The sequence below is a fragment of the Equus asinus genome, chromosome 16, assembly GCF_041296235.1.
Source record: "Equus asinus isolate D_3611 breed Donkey chromosome 16, EquAss-T2T_v2, whole genome shotgun sequence".
In the NCBI taxonomy this organism is placed as follows: Eukaryota; Metazoa; Chordata; class Mammalia; order Perissodactyla; family Equidae; genus Equus; species Equus asinus.
In genome coordinates, this window is record NC_091805.1 from 24,093,178 (window position 1) to 24,115,135 (window position 21,958).

Genomic DNA, 21,958 nt, shown 5'->3' on the forward strand with positions numbered 1-21,958 from the left:
TTTTAAAAGATGTCACCTCACACACTAATGCATTCAACTACCCTGTGTTTATATACAATGTAGTACTGTTGTAAAATAAACATATCAAATCATTTTCGTATCTCAGTACTCTTTCCTTCAGTAAAGAGGTAGCATTTTTGTAAATGTATCCAGTAACTTGACCAATTTTAGAGGCTGTCAAGACACCCAATATTACTTTATAGTAATAAAGATATATACTCTACTTCATTCTGGATCTTAATCTCACACTATGCTATATTTTTAAAGGGTTTTGTGTCCTTACTGCTGGAAGTTTATTTGCTGGCTTATAATAAATGTATGGCTAACATTCAGTAATGCTTTAATACACAAGACCGGTGTGAAGGTATTTGAGCAACCCCGGGAATTGTGGTGATCTGGGTTGGTGAAAGAAAAGGAAGCGTTAGATGGGCAATATATTTCAATGGTTATATATGCCTATCATTAAAAAGCATTTATTAAGCACCTATATGCACGTATCACTGTTGTCAAAGAGATGTTTTACTCCAATCAACTCTGGATTTTATTAATCCTTTTACCTATTTTTTATAAACTGTTTTTCCACTCAGCAATATCTCAACCAGAGTAGACAGAGAGGGGCAGATAAAGCTCAAACCAGTCAACCTAATCGTGTTATTAGCTATAGTTAAAAGTTTGCTGAGGGAGGAGATTGAAACTATTTGTAAAATGAGGTTTGTGTTTGTGGATTTCAGTTATCCCTGCTATTCCTAGTACCTCTTTCCATGGACAATCAAGAGTTGGATGAATCTAAAACTATTTTTCGGAGCAAGATTTGGTTGCTATCTGTCAGAAATCATAATTAGCATCAAAAAGCATTTATTCCACCCTACTTTTTTAAAGGCATTGTACTAGCTGGTAGCAGTGGGGACATTTGGAAAAAGTAATGTTATAGCAGCCCTCTTACCACATTGCACATTTTCTTAGAAAAAGCAAGTAAGGAGTACATAAGTGTATATAACCTTCAACATGAGGGGAGGAAAGAATACAAGTGTTTTTTCCTCAATAATTAGATTCGCATTCTTAGGAGTCTGGCTGAAGGCATCAACCAACGTGTATCATCTCATCCAGTTATCCCAAAAGGGAAGTTTGAATGTTCAATTTACACAAATGTGTTGACTTAGGTTTTGCAAATGAAGGACTTTTTCTAAACATCTCATGCTATGCTCCACGTTAGACTCTGCTCTCAGTCTTCCTTTGATTGCAGCACAAAGAAACTTGTCTCTGCCAATTACTGTGTGACCTTAGGCAAGTCACTCACTTAACCTTTCTGGGCTTCCTTTCCTTCTTCTTAAAGTGGGGGCAGCAAAATCTACCCTGCAGGGTTGTTAATGGGGGAAAAAAGGTGACTTTGAATGTAAAATCACTTTGTAAAATGTGACGTGCTATACTAATATATTATTGTTTCATTAATCCAAACATCCTATTGAGGAGTTTTTATCTGATGCTGAGCATCTGAATGACTTTGAGCTTGGAATAACTTTGTTGAAGTACCACACGGTCTCAAAGACCAGCCACCGTTGGCCAGCTAATTGGAAAATCTCTGGTTTTGAAGTGAGTTCCAAGGTGGTATATAATGCACTTCTGCTTCAGCCATCCTATTTAGGATAAGCTACTTCGGAAATAGTCACAAATCATTTTCCAGGTTTGCTATAGTAAATGGGTACTCAGCCTTCAGAAAGAACAGAAAGGCAAGTAGCCATTGTCATCATTCATTCATTTAGTGTACAGTGTTATTAATACCTATGAAATATATCAGAAGAAACCTTTACATTTTTATATGCATTTGCCCTTTTAAGGAATGAAGTAACTAAAATTAAGATGACATTGCTGAAATGGGTGTGTCAGTCTTCACAAATTGCTACCACCCAAAATCTAGTTATCGTTTTTCCTTTATTTATTTAATTTTTATTTTGTTTTATTGAGGTAAACATTGGTTTATAACATTATATAAATTTCAAGTGTACATGATTATATTTTGACTTCTGTATAGACTACATCATGTTCACCACCAAAAGTCTAGTTGCCATCCATCACCATACATATGTGCCCTTTACCCCTTTCACCCTCCCCCTGCCCCCTTCCTCTCTGGTAACCACCAATTTGTTCTCTCTATCTATGTGTTTGTTGGTTTGTTGGTTTATCTTCTACAATGTATGAAATCATATGGTAATAGTCTCTCTCCCTCTGACTTATTTCACTTAGCATAATACCCTCAAAGTCCATCCCTGTTGTCGCAAATGGCAGTATCTTTTTCTTTTTTACCACATTTTCCTTATCCATTCATCAGTTGAGGGGCATTAAGTTTGCTTCCATATCTTGGCTATTGTGAATAATACTGCAGTGAACACAGGGGTGTATGTATCTTTTCAAATTAGTGTCTTCTCCTTTATAACCTAAGTTTCAGCTTTGCTCTTCTCAAAGGACTCCCAATGATGAAAATATCATGTAATTCTTGCCTAATATTTTGCATTAAATCATCCATGTGCTTTCAGCTCTTTGGTTGTTGATATCACTATAAATCTTCTCTTGGGTACCCAGTTTTTATATCAAGTATTTATAAACTTCATAAACATTTGGTGGAAGATGTTTTTTATTATTATTTCTTTCTAAATTTCTGCTCAATTCTTCTGGTGATTTGTAGCAGTACGTGGATGCTAAATAACATCAGGTATTCCACCAAAGTATTTTTTAATGCACGCTTCCAAAAATTTGTGGGTAATTTCTAAAATAGCTTCTGAGCAGAGGGTCTTAGAGAGGAAGAAGGATCATTAGTATCCCTCCTCGGCTAATTTAGCCAAGTACATTCCACAACTCTCCCAATCAGTATATTAAGCAGATGTGGTCTTTGTCCACCTAGTAAGTTGCGTTAGACCTTTCAACACTCTGCAGTCTTTTTATCACTCAGCTGCCAAGTTCCCTAGGGTAATCATAGACAGCTTGTCAATTTAATTGCAAAGAAACAGGCTTTCTTGTGACCATTCCAATTTTAGCTGCTACTTTAAATTGTACATGATAGTTCTTCCATGCTGTCTGCCCTTTAAACAGTGTGGATCTCTGCAAGCCTCTTAATGGTGATGGAAAAAAGAGGCAAGGCTGAAAATCTGGCTTGCTGATAGAGACTGTAACATGCATTTTATTAAGTTGCTGCTTTAGGAGGGGAAGCTTTTCCTTAAGCCCAGTATGCTGCCATTACATCACCTAAATTATTTTTTTTCTTTTCAATCTTCCGCTTTCATGCACATTTTCCTCCTTTCTGGGTGATAGAGGATTCATAGGCCATCTGGATTCTGAAACATCTGGACACTGAATTTCTGCAGAGGAGAATCAGAGGGAAGAGACGATCAGTGGTACTGGGTATCTCTGGAGAGATTTAAATCAACGAGGATATTTTGGTTGTCTCCCTTTTGGAAAGTTAACACAAAAAGTGAAAGGAAAAAACAGCACCTCATAGGAACCCAGTGTTTCAAGAATGCTAAGAGTATAAAAGAAAGTCGGACTTTTAGATATAAATTTAGGTCACTAACTGAATACATCTTTATATTAGATATCATTTCTAGAATTTTCCCCTATTTTTTCATTGTCATGCATTTTTGGATTTAATTTAGTTAGATATACTTTTAACAGTGCTGAATTTAGATACTGCATCATTTTTCATAACATATTTTACCTTAAGCTATGTATAATTCAATTCAATAAAATTTTATTAATCAAGTGTTATAAGTAAAGTCATAAAACTAACATATCAAAAATGTTCATGTGTTCAGCTTGATCAAAAGACTAGATATGGGCACCACTTAGGTAAATCAAGAAGAGTTACTTTTCTAAGATATGCAGAAGAATATTAGTACAAAGAGATAAATAATGTTTCCCAGGTCAGGTGGAGTTGTAAGCTTGTGAATCCAAAAATCAAGAACCAAAATGATAACATATGTGTGTGAGAAGGTCTTATTAGACCTTTGGAAAGTCCAGCTGCCCTCCTACAAGCTCAGCTTTATGTGTATATGCATGTGTGTGTATGTGTGTAAGTGTGTATGTGTGTGTAAGGATTTGCACAGAGACAGAGGCTGCCCTGGAATGTGCAGGGGACCACCTCCTCTGGACCATGAATCTCGGTGATGTACCATATATAATCTGACTACTCAGTTCAGTACAGTCTAGTCAGGCGTGAGCACAGGGCTTATTTATCACTCTCAGCTGTTCCCCGCTAACACAGCCTGGTCCACCATCTTGACTGAACTTGAGCTGCAGAACCAGAACAAGGATGAGTCACCCAGATTGCTCAGCAAATCACCGCAGCAGGCCCTTAGACCAGTCTTAAAGCTCCTCCTTTGTGCAAAGGCACTAGACTTAGCTGTCAGGCGAGTGTGAAGAGCTGTTCAGATTCTGTGATTTATTTCCCATGCTATTGCAAAATTTTATTTTTTCTTTCACTATATTTTCTCTGGTAAATATTTGGGCTGTTAATAGATTTTATTTCCTGAAAAAAATTGAAATTGCTACTCTTTAAGTACTCTTTAAGAGTACTCTTTAAGAGATATGAGTTTGAAGCAACCAGTCTTATGTGCCTTCACGCAGTTTTCTTGAAGTATGTGATGCTCTGCCGTATATAAAAACAGTTAAGACTGTCAGTTTCTTGATTTCTAGGAAACCAGAACTGCTCAAAAGAAAAAGAATCCAACAGTAAAATTTTAGTAACTACTTTTTTTTAAAATCAGGCATACCTACATTTAAAAATAATAACTCTCTGAAATAAGGGAGTACAGACATATTCTCTGATTTCTGCCAGTTCATCGTGTCCTTAATTTCCTCTAACTGCGTCTTCAGTGAGCCCCACAATGAAGTACAATATTAGATGTTCACTTGTATGATATCAACCTTGTATGAAGAGAATGAATAAAAAATGAAGTTCTTAGCTGTGATCTATTTCAGATTAGCCATTTTCATTTATAAAACTGTTTATTTTACTTTGTCAGCTTGAAGGTCAATCTAACTTCAAATTGCATATTGCAGAATTTCAACAAAGATATGAGGCCCATCGCTGCTCCCTTTAAGACTAAAGGTGAAAAGCTGAGTCTTAACCGGGATATTGGGTAGAGCTTTATGAAATGGACCAGATCACATTGATATAAGACTTGCAAAGACACTTCACTTTGAAGTCAAAACATCAGGGCCTGGACAGGGTGGCAGGTGGCATCAGTATTAGCAAGTATTAATTGTGGGCATTAACCCAGGACAAGAAAACATTTGTCACACACTAAGGAAAGAATGAACAATAGCCATCATATCAGCTACCGTTTATTGAACACTTACTGTATATCAGGCATCATTCTATGCATTTTAGATTATCTCATGATGTCTCCACAATAACTCTTTGAAGTAGGTACTATTGCTATCACATTTTACAAATGAAAAAGCTGAGGGACAAGGAAGTTAAGACTCTTGGCCAAGATCACACAGCAAGTACATGAGGGAGCAAGGTTTCAAACCCAGGCAGAAAGACTCCAAAACTCATATTCTAAATGACAAGGTATGTGAATATGCAATGTAGAGGACACTACAAAGACTATAACTCAATGTGCTCAGATATTGACCTGTAATTAAAAAAAAAACCTAGCACCTCCTACAGACTCCGATAGCACTCTTAGATCATCACATCTTCCAATAATTACATATTTCACACACCCCAACTTGATGGTAAACTTCACGTGGACAGAGACCATGTCTGTTTTGTTCACGACTGTAATGTTGGTGCCTAGCACATTACCTGTCACATTGTAGCCATTTAATCAATATTTATTGACTAAATATTCAATAAATAGATTTCTTGAATATTTACTGAAATGTGATTTCTTGTGAGGCACTGTCCATTCCTCAGGATGGTTTTAAATAAGGCCACAGAGTTTAGCAAAAAGAATGTTGCATTTGGACATAAAACTTAAGTTCTATCCTAACACTGCAACATCTCAGTTCTGTACAACAACATCCTTGGATAAGCCACTAAACCTCTGGAGTCTCGATTTTATCATCTGATCAGCAAATACAATAAAGATATGTTTCTTAAGAAAGTTTTGGGTGCTACGCAAATCCTCATTATTATAACTATGGGTTCTTCTATTTGATGACGAAATATCTAAAAAGATAGATCCAAATAAGGAAACCAAATCTTTTTCATGGAATCCAGAGACAGGAACACAGACCAGGAAGACACAAATGTTAAATGCTCATTTCACTGAAAAGAGCTTATGTCCTCAAACTTGCCTGAATAGGCCTGGTTGCTTTTCTTGTTACATATCCCATCTTAGTACTTGTACTGAAGGAAACAGCAGTGCAGGTATGCCTCTGAGATTAAAGCATTTCTCAACTGATTCAGGTCAGCAAGCCTTCTACCCTTTAAGATAGGCTGACTATTTAAACATTTTAAAATGCACCCCAAATTCTTTGTCCAGAGTTTAACCCCCAAAGGCGTCTTCAAGCTTTTACTCAAGTCGACCTTCTCAACATTTCAGCCATGTTTCCTGAAGACACTCCCTCCTTTAGGGTGGCTTATTTGAGAAGCAGTCTTTTGTCTCCAGTAAGGAAAATAGTTTTGCTTTTTGGTTATATATTTTCTTTTTCTGAAAGGACCAAGCTCAGAAACTACTGTGAGATAAAATCATAGATGTACTATTTCATATGGAGGGAGCCCAGATTTATTTTTTCTTTGATGGGAATTTTAGCAATGCCCCCAAAATATATAGCTTTCCTAAATCAGTCAGTTACAAAAACGAAGTATGTCTGTATTTGGCAAGTGAATTTAAAAATGGATTCTCATATTGTAATAATTCCTTTTATAAGTGGAGTTGCTTATTATAAAATTTTACCATTTTGACATTATCTTACACCAATTAGAAGTCCATTCAACCTCAGCTGAAACCCACAACTTTTAAAATACTCTTTAAAACCAATTTCCATTGTAACAAAAACTATGAATAATTTTTTGTTATTAAGTATAATAATAGCTGACATATATTTTATGATCAAAAACATTGCTAATATAAAAACGGATTTTAAAATTGCAAATAAACCTTTAAAAAGTGACTTATCCAGGGGTTCTAAACTTGTGGTCCATAAATAGAATTAAGAAAGTCTTTGAATATGCATAAAAACAAAAATTATACTTTTATTTTCATAACCTCTCATTAAAATCTTGCATTTCCTTCCATTATGAATGCCAGGAACCAATCACAATAGTATTAGCAGTTACCTGTGATTTTGTCATTAACAAAAATCACAAACATTTTCAAATTATATTCAGTTACTGCAAATATTTCAAAATATCTTTTTTACCCATCACTCCATCCAAATTGTGGTAGTTCTTAGACAAACTACTAGAGCATATTGTTTAATGTGTTAATAAAGAAACTCACATTTCTAGATCACAATGTTTCAAAATTTTGCTAACTGCCCTTCCATACAATTGGTTTCCTTTGAAACCCTATGTAATTTACCTTATGCATTTAAAAACCTTATACTCACACCCTAATCCTTGGAACCTGTGAATGTTACCTTAAATGGCAAAAGGTCTTTACAGATGTGATTAAGTTAATGATCTTGAGGTGGACAGATTATCCTGGATTATCCCAGTGGGTGCTAAATGTTATTACAAGTGTCCCTGTGTGAGGGAGGTAGAGGGAGATTTGACGACAGAAGAGAAGACGCCCACATGACAACAGAAGCACAGATTGGAGAGGTGACCTTGAAGATGGAGGAAGTGGCCACAGAAAATGAAAAAGGCAAGAAATAGATCGTCCTTTGGAGCCTCCAGAGAGTGGATGGCCTGCCAATACCTAGTTTTGGCCCAGGGCAACCAATTTTGGACTTCTTGATCCCAGAACCGTAAGATCATAAATTTGTGTTGGTTTAAGCCACAAAATAAATAAATACATAAATAAAAATAATAAATAAAAACTTTATTCTGAGAGGGAGTCCACAGGCTTTACCAAACTATGAAAGGGGTCCTTGACACCAAAAAGCATTATGAATATCTATCTAAAAACCATATTAAACAGTTTAGAGTATGCTATGGACTGAATTGTGTCCCCTCAAAATTCGTATGCAGAAACCCTACCCCACAATGTGACTATATTTGGAGATGGGGCCTTTATGGAAGTATTTAAGGCTAAACGAGGCCATAAGGGTGGAGCTCCGACCCAGTCGTGTTAGTGTCCTTATAAGAAGAGACACCAGAGCTGGCCCACTCTCTCTCCTAGTGAGGACACAGCAAGATGGCGGCCATCTGCAAACCGGGAAGAGAGCTCTCACCAGAACCTGACCATGCTGGCCTAATTTTGGACTTTTAGCCCCCAGAACTGTGAGAAAATAAATTTCTGTTGTTGAAGCCCCCTGATCTGTGATATTTCGTTGTTGTAGCCCAGGCTGACTGATACAGAGCAATTCTAGCTTTTTCCTTTTCAAAGGCTTTCTTGCTACTTCCTTTAGTGGCAAATCTGGATACTATCTGGGACTTTGCTGTACTCCTTTGTCAGGATTCAAGACCTAGAGCCACTTTTAAGCCCAAAGTCCTGTGAGTTGTTACTTAAATAAACATTATAAAAAGGAAACAACGTATTAGACAATAATAAACAACATTTAAATACAGTTGTCATTTGTTTCAGAAGTAGGTGGCAGTTGCTGCTGCTGCTATCAGATTCTATTTCCATGAGCAACATTGTTTTCACAAGTCCTCTGTGATCAACTCCCTCTGAGACACTCAGCCGCTCCTGGTACACACAGTGACTTTGCAGGCCCTGCCCCACAGGGAACACCACAATTCACCCAATTAGGCAACTAGGTGTCCTGAATTTTTGTTAAGGACCATATTCCTACATCAGCACTCATAACCTCCTTCAAGAAACACACGGTACCATTTCTGGTTAACCTTAAAACAATCGCATTAAAATAAAGAGGACTGTCAGTGGAGCAATTTTATAAATAGCTAAAATTAAACAGAGCAAGACTTGCAGTGCTAATGCATAAGCAAAGAACTGCCTGCCTGCATTTCATCGAGAATTCCTGATAGCAAACTGCAGTACGTTTATTATACATTAATTCAACACAGCACTCAAAATGAATTTATGCCCTGGCTGAAGGGTGCAATATTGAAACTAAATATTATTTATTATCTTAATATTAGTAACCATACTAAAAAAAATTGTGTTAACAATTCAGAGTGTTTAAAAAACTAAGGATACCACAACTCTCTTTACCAACCAACGGCTTCTGCCTTAATTTATGCAAGTGTAGCCTATAGCTAAAATCTTTGTATATTTGTTTCCCCATGGTATTAGTGCTCAAAAATAGGACACTCTTTCAAGGGCACCTTATAAACACAGAACTATAATTTATTTGGCAAATTAAAGCTCATATAAAATGTGCACACAGAGGTACAGATTAACATATTTAATTTCAATATTACCTGCAAACCTATTTTTTCCCATACACTGTTCTAATTAGTCATATAAAATCGTGTCTGTGTATTATAAGCAATTATTTTAGTGGAAATAGAAACTGGATCTGAATTAAATATACTGTAAAAAAGATAACGCTTTTATGGAAATTAATATATCCATTTGTATCCAGAAAAATGTGTTCTAGTTAAATGGCATGAGAATGTTAAGCATTCAAAACCTGATTGCGGTAAAAGTTGAGATTTTTATGATTTAATAATACAGAATAATATGCAATCTTGGTAATACACCAGTATTTATATTTTGATGCTATTTCCAAGTTTCTGAATCCCCAGTAACCATTAGAGTCGCTTTATGCAGGAGGATTTTTCCTATTATGAATATTCACTCCCCCTACAGTTGAATGTGCAAATTGTTTGTGAACCTTCTATTTAGCAAATGATTCTTTTCCTATTAAGCCTATACTGGGAATGATAGTGGGGTACGTATCAAGCTTACATTGCATTAAAATAGTTGCAAATAGATGCTGATAAAAGATTATGCCTGTAAGTAAATGGAAGCTATAACTTAAGTGGCAGGATTATTAGGCTTTCTAAAAGTTGTAAACTGACATAAAGGCTTCGCCACTTAAGGATTTTTGGAAAGAACAGAATTAAATTGAAGACACTTGACCCAGCACAGGGCATGTGACGGGATGATCTAGTGCCTCAGACTGGAAGCTTCTCATTCTTAGGTCTCAGCTCAGATGTCACCTCCTCAGAGAAATCTTCCCAAACTCCTTATCTCAGAAGGCTCCCCAGCCCCAGCCCAGTCTAGTACTTTCACCTCCCCACCTGGTGTGTTACTTTCACAGGACAAATCAGATTTGTTCATTTCCTTGTTTATTATGTGTCTTCCCTACTAGAGTAAACTCTGTAAGGATAGGGACCAATCAAGCATTTAGCACTGTTCCTGGCACAAACAAGGAGCTCAATTACCATTTTTTGATTGAATGAAGGAGCTAATGTGACATTTCTTTAAGACATTTCTCTAAGATTATTTAGGATTTGGTTGTCAAGAAATCTTAGATTTATTAAAAGGTTTTTAGGATATTCCCTTGGATTCAGGATTAGCTGTCCATTCTATTCACAAAAACATGGGGCTAGAAAAATCGCGTCCTTCCCCTCTTGTGTACCTTCCCAAGCAGACGAGAATCTGCCTTGTAGATTTAAATGTATGTTGTGTGAGGAGAGCCCACACAACTCCCTGAATGACACGTCATTGTTTTTGCGGCTACCCGTCATGGCCCCAGGTAACTCTTCCTGCAAAATACTGCAAACGTCCACATATCACTTCTTCTAACCCTCATTTTTGCTAACTCTCATCACTCCGGGCCTCCTGGAATGGTTTCCTAGTTTGGGGCAATTACAATCATTAAGTCCAACCAGCAAAACCCACTAAGATTCACCATGGTTACTCGTTTAAACATTGTCAACCTCTGGTCTGTCCATCTTCTAAAGACTTTCAGAAAAGGCAAGCCCACAAAACTCATTGCAATGTATTATAATGTCAAAAAAGTGTTCCTCCTGCCTCTCCAAAATCCTTGGTAGAGGCTTTCTTTTTGGAGTCTCAGGGTAGATAAAAAACAACTTGTCACCACTCATTAACCATGACCTGTTCTAACATTGTAACAGAGGACCTGATATTATATAACACCAGATCTAACGTTATATAAGGGGACCAGCTCCTGGTCTTTTCCCTATCACTCATTATTTTACATGCCTGGTTCTGTTCTTCTTTCCAATTTGAAATGACTTTCACAACTCAATCTGAGGGCCACACCACCAGGAACACCATACCCAGTTTCTGTTATTCCTCTCTAGCTTTTGTGGTTTTCAATTTTTTTCTTTAATAAAATGAGTGTAATGTTAAATATTATTCACAATCTTACCTTGTTTTGCTTTAAATCGTAGCGTCAAAAGCCTGTTTTGCAACTTTGTCATTCATCCTGCTTTCTCCCGTGTCTTCTACGTACATTTTAAGCAGAAACTTCTGTTACACTGTTCTTGAAACACTTTATTATTAACTTCTTTCTAGCTAAAGGATTTTAATCCTTTGTTTCATACTCTTTTTCTTCTTAGCTTTTTTTTTTTTTCTGGTGAGGAAGATTGTCCCTAAGGTAACATCTGTTGCCAATCTCCCTCTTTTTCCTTCAGGAAGATTGTCCTTGAGCTAACATCTGTGCCAATCTTCCTCTATTTTTGTATGCAGGATGCTGCCACAGCATGGCTTGACGAGCGGTATGTACATCTGTATCTGGGATCCAAACCCTCAAACCCTGGGCCACCAAAGCAGAGCATGCAAACTTAACCACTGTGCCACCGGGTGTGCTTTTCTTAGCATTTTTGAATGGCTTCCCATTGCTCATAAATTCAAAATCCTCACATGGCCTGCAGCCCCTGGCTTAATCTGGCCCTCCCTTCCTCTTCAACCTCATTTCATGTCACCCGCCCCCAGCTCCACACACAAAGTTCTTGCCACGCTCACCCGTGTTCTTCAGCAAGCACGCCAGGTCCAGTCCGGCTCCGGGTCACCTGCTCGTGCCATCATTCCGCCCTGGCTCTCTTCACCCAACCTCTCCTCCCTTTTCCAGGCTAACTCCTTCCTAATCATCCTTCAAGTCTCCTTGAAAGTGCCACTTTCTGCAGGAGGCTCACCCTGACCACCTCATACCTCAGAGTCCCAGGAGATTTTCTTTCACAGCACTTTCTCTTATTTCTCTAAGTATGTGTTTAACACTCGTGGCATGAAGAGAGGCTGGGTCCTTGGTGCTCTCATCTCTCTCCACCCTCACTGGCTTGGCAGCGCCACCCATCTCAGGGCTTTAAATATCATTAACATACTGACAATTCCCAAATGCATATATCCACTCCAGATTTCTCTCCTAAATGCTAGATTCATATGTCTAATTTTCTGCTTGACAGTTGACCTAAATATACTTATAGACATATCAGACGTGACACGTCCACCTCTGAATTCCCACCTTCCCCCCAAAACCTGCTCTGCCTGCAGCCTTTCCCCCATTTCAGGTGACGGCACCTCCATTCTTCCAGGTGCTCAGGCCAAAGAACCCTGGAGTCCTTCTTCACATGTCATTCTCTCTTACCCTCCTCCAATCTCTCAGGGAATCCTATTAGGGATTCCTTCAAAATATGCTCAAATTTTGTCCATTTCTCACCACACCCCACTCCTGGATCACTGCCTGAGCCTCTTACAGGGCTTCCTGATACGTTTGTCCTTCACACTGTATCTCAACACAACAGCTAGGTGGAACTTTTAAAACCCAAGTGAGATTGTATCACTCATCTGCTGAAAATCCTTCAATGGCTCCCCATTTCCCTTGAAGGAAGAACCACAGACCTTACAATGATTTGCGTTGTCTGTCTGACTCTCTTCTTCACTCTGCTCCAACCACAGCAGCCACGCTCCTGCCTTAGGATCTTCGTATTGACAGGTCTCTTGTCTTAGAAAGCCCTTCACTCAAATATCCCCATGGATAATCCCTCACCTCTTTCAAAGCTTTTCTTTTTCTTTTCTATATCAATTAGCACCTTCTACCTTCATATGTAATCTACTCACTTTTTGCAACTATTATTTATTGTCCGTACTCCTTACCAGAGTGTCAGCTCTATGAGCTCAGGGACTTTATTCACTGATATATCCCAAGTAGCTGAAATATAGTGGGTTCTCAACTATTTATGAGATGAATGTAAAGGAGCCTCCTATACAAACTTCAGTTTACAAGTGTTTACAAGGTTGTTTTAAGGATAAATGAAAAAATATGTGTGAAAGTGCTTTGTAGGCTAAAGTCCCCTTTGATGAAGACCCCAATCTTTATTCCTTCCACAGAAATCACCGTTGTTATCAGCGGCGTATTTTTTTCACTTAATCTATGTATATATGATCACAAAAAATATATTATTTAATATGAGCTTCTTTTCTTAAAATAGTGAACAGCATCATAACATTGAAAAGCGAAAACCCTTCACAAGACAAAGTTCTTTATGTGAGTGAGATTATTGTTACTTGGGAGTAGGAATTAAGGGACTCTCAAAACAAGTGATGAATTATGTATTTTGCAGTAACTCTGTACTTTTACTCCAGCATGACCCTTGAATATCCTCTTCTGAAAATGGAGTGCTGTATGAAAACAGAAATAAATGCAATTTCCTTAAGGTTGAGGCAAAGATTGAGGAGATAAAATTCACTTTTCTAAGAGATAGTCTATTTCGGTTGCCATTCTCCTTGTGTTCTGAGGCATTCTGATGGGATTTATATTCAATTTCTGAAAAAATGTTGAGAATTTCAGACTCAAAAACATCACAAAACAGGATATTTTCTCAATCATCTAGATCTTTAATTCTTATATCTACTTCTAAGTTTTGATTTCAAAGTTGATGTAAATTATAATTTATTGCTATTTTATTTCTAAAACATTTGACTATTTTTAAACCACCTAACATGAATATTTCATCTTTATTATCCATATATAATAACCATATATCACTAATTTCAACATTTTCTTGAATGTAAACGTTAATTGGTTCTTTTGAAATGTTTTTTCCCTACTGAATGCAGCTTAGTTACCTTAAAAGTAGATTCTGCCACGTTCTCTTTTAAAGACCTTGTCTTGTTATTTGTTTTGGTAACTTTGCCAATTTTTATATAATTTTTGCAGTCTCCATCAATATTTTTAAATTAATTATGATTTCTAAACAAATTAAAATAGACCTATAATAGGTTCATTGTAGTTTAACCCAATAAATCTACCGAGTAAAATTGAAAGGTTGGGTCAGTGAAGCCATGCTGGAGTATCATTGCCAATTTAGCTATCAAAAGTAATCCATTATGATACAGTTTATTACAAAGTACATTTAACACATTAATTATTCATCCACAGTGCAAAGCTTTTACCAAAAGCCTGTTCTTGGTTGCTTTGTTTTCCTAAATAGTTAGACTCCACAATTTTGTAATCTAAGATTAGCATTTGGCGCCTTAATCAAATTCCCAAAGTTCTGTAATGTCTCTTTTTATTGCCAGCAAATCCAGATGGAAGTGGCTTTTTAGTGTTGTTATTAAGTGTTAGTTTATTAATGTTATCTATTAAGCCCAAGCTGCACATTGCCCATTTAAGAACTTACAGAATCATACTTGATAAATGTACCACGCGAGTCCAAAAGGTTTAAGAACAAAATGAAGACTTTAGTATATAAATTAAAGCACTTTGTGTGGTGCTTAAAAAGCATCTTGGACAGAGAGTTCTGACTCATTAATTATAGATTAAAGCAGAGCCTCTCATCAATAAAATTTTTTAAAATATAGGCACAAGTTCCCAAAATGGACTTTAACTCAAACTCGAAGAGGAAGAGAGAAATGAAGCCAGTCAGAAAAATATTAGCTCCTCATGTGGGAGAGAGGGTGGGAGATGGATGGGGCCCTGCATCAGGGAGCAAATGTAAGCTGAGCTGTAGGAATCACCTGCTGTTATAGAACATTTCTCCACGAGAAGACTAACATAAAATTAATGGTGCCGACTTCTACTGAGTTGTCCAGAAAATCACTTTCACAGAGGTATGTACGTACTCTCCAACTGTTGATTCTTTCATTAAAGACCCCAAAAAAGTCACCCTGCTCACATTTCCAAAACTTCACCATATGCTAAGGAAAAAATGAAATCATCTGTAGATGGAAGATTGAAAATGTTTTACGTCCCCGAACTTCTCCTAATATTATTTCCGTGAACAATTTTGCTTTAAAAATCGAGTTATTCATTTAAAAAGCTAAAAAATATATAGTGGCCATTATTGTTGCAGAGGTTCTAGAACAAAGGCCTAAGAGATGCACTGACTATAAAATCAGACTCGTCTGGGGCTCCATCTGATGGGCAGGGAGACTGGAGATCAACCTTGTCACCCCTCCGCCCCCGAAATGAAGGCTGTGAGCTCAGTGGAGAAGAGGACAGTGTGGATGGAGGGTCAAGGAGGCACAGGGGTCAGACTAAGTTCCAGCTCTAGGACAGGGCCTAGAGAAGAGGAGGGTTTTAGAACAGCATGGTGAAGACTGGCAGGATGGTCCTAACCCTGCACCCCAGCCCTTCCCCTGGGTCCAAAGCCAAAATCACAGATACAAGAACCCTGTCATGAAGAGCACATAGAACAAAGCCCTGCATCTGAAAGTCTCCGGTAGACACAGAGCACACAAGCCGAATGTGCTCTGTGGCCTAGTACCGGGCCGACAGGGGAGAGGAAGGCACACCTCTACTTCAACGGGGCCAAGGAGCTGGCATGGGCGCACAGCTACGGCAACATGTCAGGTGATGGTGCTGTCATTCCTAAGCCTAGCACCCTGGTTTGGGAGCAGGAAGAGATAATGTCATAACATTGAAGTACAGGAGATCCTCTTGCTTTACCCCTACCCTTACCCAAGGACTTCCTTCAATAATCAGAGAGGATTTGGGGCAGGAGGGCACAGACTAAACTGAAATTTACCATGACTCTTCTTGGGACCCTATTACATACCCTTGACTGTGTGACACAGAACATTCACATTGCATCCTCTCCTTCTCTTCTGGAACATGTAACATCCTTTAGTGGCACCTAATGGAGCATTTAACCTGAAATGTGGAGTCCAAGCAAAACCCCCATCATTAAACCAACAGGCTGCCCTCAGAAATTCCATGCTCAGGAGGTAAGAAAAAGGCTGGCCAACAGAGTAAATTATTCTCCTCCAATGGTTTCCCCCAGTTAGATAAACCTAATAGGTGGAAGTCAAGTAGAATAATTAGCCATTTAGTGGCCTCTCTTACTCATTGATTTGTACAAGCTCTTTACATCTTCTGCTAAGAAATCCATATGCAGCTGCTTGCCTGCCTCTATGCAGCATTGCTGAGCGTGGCCCTACAGCAAGTCATTTGCTTAAACTATAGTCATAATAAAGGGCTGGGATGACCAGATTCTGAATCTGTCGCCATCCTTTGCTTCTCCATTTTCCAGTCTTTGCTACTTATTGATAGTTTTTAGGTGAAAGAGTAAGAATTTGTTACTTTACTTGCACTTTGTCAGCAGGATTCACCCCCAAAGTTTTAGATCAAAATAGCCCTGGGCAGCTGTGGGTGACCTCTCTGGCCATCAAAGAGTAAAGCTGGGTCCTCTCTTTTTACTGTAAAGGAGCTCAAGATATGACAGGTGAACCAATGCCTCACCATAAAGTGCCAGGGGAGTGACAGAAAGAGTGACAGACAAATTAAAGAGTAAGTTCTGTTTAGCAATTTTGGGTGACAGCACTTAAAATTTCTAGCTCTAGGATTGTTTAGGAATGACAGTATGCAGCTGAGAAAGGCAGCCCACCCATTATGAAAAGAAAGTTGTGTGAGAACTTAGAAAAAGCTGTCCTCAAAATGGGAAAAAATTCCTTACATATGTTATTTAAAGAGTAACCCATTAACCTTTTACACACTCTTCAAATTGTCTATTGCCACATTTCCCCATTAGCTCCATGTTTGAATCAAGGTTTTCAGACAGATTTTGTTTCACTACCCCATAGAAATGTCATTAGAAATTGAATTTAGTGTACATTCATGGTTGCCGTAGTTGTTTAGTTGTCATTTTTCCAGGCAATGGACTGTGCTATACAAACATCAGCTTCTGCCCAGAGAAAGGCATCAAGATGAAGCCTCCCCTTGGTAAGGTGTTTTCTGCATGTGATAACAAATGGCACCCAAACTTGCATTGATCTCACTGGGGACAGTAATCACTTATTGAGTGCCTATTGTATACTAGAAATTTCGCTAAGTATTTTGTGCTCATCATCTGTCTCTGACATATATAATGGATACTCAACAAATGTGTGCTGGCAGGAAAGAGGAAGGAAGAAGAAAGGAGAGAGGAAAGGCGGGAAGGAAGAAAGTTTCCTTATAGTTTATAACTTTTACTGAACATTTACTTTTTTGCAGATCATTTTCAGAACTTGAAAAACAAGTTGTTGTGCAGGTAGAAACGTTCTTTTTTTCCACTGGGATTTAGTGAAGCAGATCCCAAAGCTGCCCAGAAACATGCGCAAATGGCCTTTGGATTGTGCCCTGACAGCCTCCAGTGAGGAATAACTCTGCTGCCAGCAACTAAGACTAACAGCTCCAAAGTAAAGAAGTAAACAACACTGAGTTTTCCTCGCTCCAAAGAAAGCCTGAGAGGACTCCGGTGCCATCAGCTCCTGGCTTCCCCTTTGCTTTTCTCACTCTGAAGATTTGCAGTCAGGAGGCACCTGCTCAGAACAGAGATTACTCGCATACGGGATCAACAGAAGAGAGTGCAAAGGTCCAGGCCAGGAGCCAGCTGTCATCTAAAGAGGGACTTCAGCTGCAAAGCCTGTCCAAACATCCATCACAAACAGGTTTTGGTAGTTTTTATATGGGTTTGAGCCAGGTTTTTACCTTATCCATATCCCAAAAAGATGATCCATCCCCGTGCCAGAAACTTTCAAATAATAATAAAAATTATTTGATTATAAGAAAGAAAGGGAAAAGAAAATGACCAGGCCTCAAACAGAGAATGACTCAAACAGAGCCTGAGCAGTTGGGAGGAGTCTCCCCGTTGGAGAATCTACACCATATTACAGACTGAATTTCAACAAGCTATTTGGGATGATTTCGTGACTAAGCATGAAGCTGGAATTATACTGCCTCCTTGGTCAAAGTGCTGTGGACACTTTCCCTTCATTATTTCAGGTTTTTTTCTATGCTGGCACTTTATTCAAGCTCACAAAATAACTGTACTTTGTAAACCACAAAAGAAAATGTACGCCCTTTTATTTCTATTGTGTTGGGAGGATTTGGTGGGGGGTGTTAATGTTAACTGTTATTGATCATGTTATTATTATTATTACCAACTTTAACCTAGTCTTCCATATCCATATATTTTGCATATGCAAAACAACAAAAGCAAATAGCCATTTGAATGTAATTTGGGTTTCTTCCTTTGTTCTCAATCTGGTATGATTCCAACTAGTTTCAACTCACCTCCTAACCCATTGCCTGAACTTTCATTTGCTGCTGATTCCTATCCTTTGGGGTTTGATATTGGAGAAAAAAACATAACTATCTTAGGAAATGCAGAAAAAAGTATTTAATACTCATTTAAAGTTTAATTCACCCACAAGTAAAATACACAACTATGTACTGGGAGGATTTGGGCAGAAAAAAAGAAGAAGATTGGCAACAGTTGTTAGCTCAGGTGTCAATCTTCAAAAAAAAAAGAAGTGCAGGGTTAGATTTTGCCTTTAAAGAAGAAATTTAATTTTAAAAACACTTTAAAACTTATGACTAGAAATAAACTTTCTTAACCTGAGAAATGACATCAACGTAAACCAATAGCAGTCATCATATTTAATGATAAAATTATGAAATAATTCCCATTTAAATCACAAACAAAACAAGATGCCCACTATCCTACTATTACTGCTTCTGGTCGATATTCTCCTGGAGGTCTTACAATAATAAGGTATGAAAGTAAAATAAAATATGTAGAAATTAGTAAAGACAAAGTTGCCTTTTCCATACAATGAGATTACCTATAGCTTATATTCAAGATAAGACAGGCAAACTATTGAAAGCAATAACAGAGTTCAGCAAAGTCATTGGATAAAAGTAATTTGACTGGTTAACACATATTGAATTCTCACTGTGGGTCAGGAACATTTCTAGGTACTTTCTGTATGTTATTAACTAATAATATTAACTAATCTAATACTCACAATAGCCCCTTGAGAATGATACAATGACTATTTCCAAAAAAAAAAAACTAATGTATAGAAAGGTAAAATAACTTAGTGTTATAGGTTGAATTGTGCTCCCCGAAAGATATGTTGAGGCCCTAACCCCTGGTACCTGTGAATACAACCTTATTGAAAATCAGATCTCTGCAGATGTAATCAAGTTAAGAGGAGGTCGTTAGGGTGGGCCCTAATCCAATATGACTGATGCCCTTATAAGAAGACAGAAATTCGGACAGAGACACACACAGGGAGAATCCCATGTGACAACATAGTCGGAGATTGGAGTTATGCAACTACAACCCAAGGAATGCCAAGGATTGCTGGCAGCCATCAGGAGCTGCCAACACCTGAATTCAGACTTTTAGCCTCTAGAACTGCAAGACAATAAATTTCTGTTGTTTCAAGCCACCCAGTTTATGGTACTTTGTTAGGGCAGCCCCAGAAAACTAATAAACTTGCCAAGGATCACACAGCTAGTAAAATGACAAAGATGGGACATAAGATCAGCATCCCAAAATACTCTACATCAGTAAAAACAAGTCAGAAAATGTAACGCAAAAACAGATACTATTCACAATTACACACACTTCAAGGTACCTTAAAGCAAATATAATACAAAATGTTCAGGATAAAATTGATTCTCATTATTTGTCATAATTATGCTCTATAAAGTTGCCACAAACACTCAGGTAGCAAATACTGAGCCATTGCTCCAAGGAGAAATACAGGGTTAGGGTCCTGCCAGTATCTGTGACATTTTCACCAACTCATCAATATATAACCTTGTGTCATGTGTGTTTCTGTTTAAAAAAAACCTCATTTAATATAGATTGCTGATTTATTCACACTAAACTCACAGCCAACAGCACTATAACTCACGCCTGAACAAAGCTTATCTAACACATGTATTTTCTTCTGTAAGGCACAGCACAGCCTTCTTGCACTTAGGAACACTGGATAGTCCTTCATCACCATGCTTGGAGGCCATTTTAAATAATAAAATCAACCAGAAAAAAGCACAAAAATGTGAAAAACATGGCACTAAATGAACTGTGAAAAGGACACGTCCGTTTACAATATGAGAATTGCAACAAGAAGGCAAACCTCACCTGCTGGAACTCAGCTAGGAACATCCATGTATGTCAGGCAACTCAAATTTTTCACCACTCTACACGTGTTCATGAGTTTCCAAAAAACCACAGTGAGTATTGAGTTGGGGGTTACAAACAAATTTTAGGATGTAGGTAAATTCACAAATATGCAATCCATGAATTATGATCACCAACTGTATTTATGGATAAAATTATAAAACTTTATGAAAAGACAAAAAAAGACTTAAATAAGTGGAGATGGAATACGGTCATGAATAGAAAGACAAAATTATAAAGATGTTAATTTTACCAAAAATTAATTCCATCAAAATCCCAAAGAGTATTTTTGAGGAACTTGAAAAACTGATCCTACAATTTAAAGGGAAGAGTAAAGAACCAAGAACCATTGAAATAACTTCGAAAAATAAGGTGTAGAGACTTATTCTGCAATATATTAGAGTTTAGAATAAAGTTATATAAATTAAGATAGCATCATTTTGACATAAGGCTAGACAAATAGAAGAGAGGAATATAAAAAAGAGACCAGAATTGACCCACACATATATAGAAATGTTCTTATGTCTGATATGGAGTTACAAATCAGAGGAGAAAGATTAACTCTTCAGAAAACATAGTTAAGAACAGTAAGTTGTCCAGGTAGGAAAAAAAGATAGATCCCTACTTCACATCATATCAAAAATAAATTGAGAGACAGTGTCAAGATGGTGGCATAGGCAGGCTCTGCCTCCTCTTATGGACATAACAAATTTACCACTACACTTGGAACAATTACCCATAAGAGAGAATGAAAACTAGATAAAAAGAATCCCCACAACAAGGGAGAGTGCTGACTGAGGTGGAAGAGGCAGAAATTTGGGGGCCAGCCCGGTGGTGCAGCGGTTATGTTCACACGTTCCACTTCGGCAGCCTGGGGTTTGCCAGTTCAGATCCTGGGTGCAGACATGACACTGCTTGGCAGGCCATGCTGTGGTAGCTGTCCCACATATAAAAAGTGGAGGAAGATAGGCATGGATGTTGGCTCAAGGCCAGTCTTCCTCAGCAAAAAGAGGAGGACTGGGGCAGATGTTAGCTCAGGGCCAATCTTCCCTGGGAAAAAAATTCTTTATTTAAAAAAAAAAAAAATTCCTTTCTGGAGAGAAAAAAGTCACCTTCAAGCTGCAGTGCCTCACAGCCGGCTGGGAGCAATCATAAGATATGAAGCCTTCCCTGGAGGAGTGGGAGATCTGAGCTGGGGAGAGTTACCACAATAAGCAGTTTTTGGATGCAGCACAAGTGAGATGAGTGTCATAATATCTGGTTTTGCTGACTACTAACTACAATGGGGAATACTCCCAGAAAAGCTATAGACATAAGCAAGAAAAAAGCCTGCTCTTAAAGGGCCCACACACAAATTCACCCATTTCAGAAAGCATCCTAAAATCACTAGAAAGAAAGGTACACAGTCCTTTAGTGAAAAGAGGCTCATTTGATAGGCTCTATGCATTTCAGTGAGAGGTGAGATCTCTCCAGGGACTGAGACATTGGTGGCAGACATTATTGTAATTTAGTACAGGC

At 37.9% G+C, this 21,958-nt stretch overlaps 1 long non-coding RNA gene across 1 annotated transcript in view; it reads right to left on the reverse strand.

The window, feature by feature from the left end:
- Positions 1-2,132: 2,132 nt before the first annotated feature.
- LOC123277734 (uncharacterized) overlaps positions 2,133-21,958 on the reverse strand; it is a 62,534-nt gene continuing 42,708 nt past the window's right edge. Inside the window, exon 3 of the long non-coding RNA XR_011494754.1 lies at positions 2,133-3,350. This is a non-coding gene — a long non-coding RNA (uncharacterized lncRNA). The remainder of the gene's footprint in view (positions 3,351-21,958) is intronic.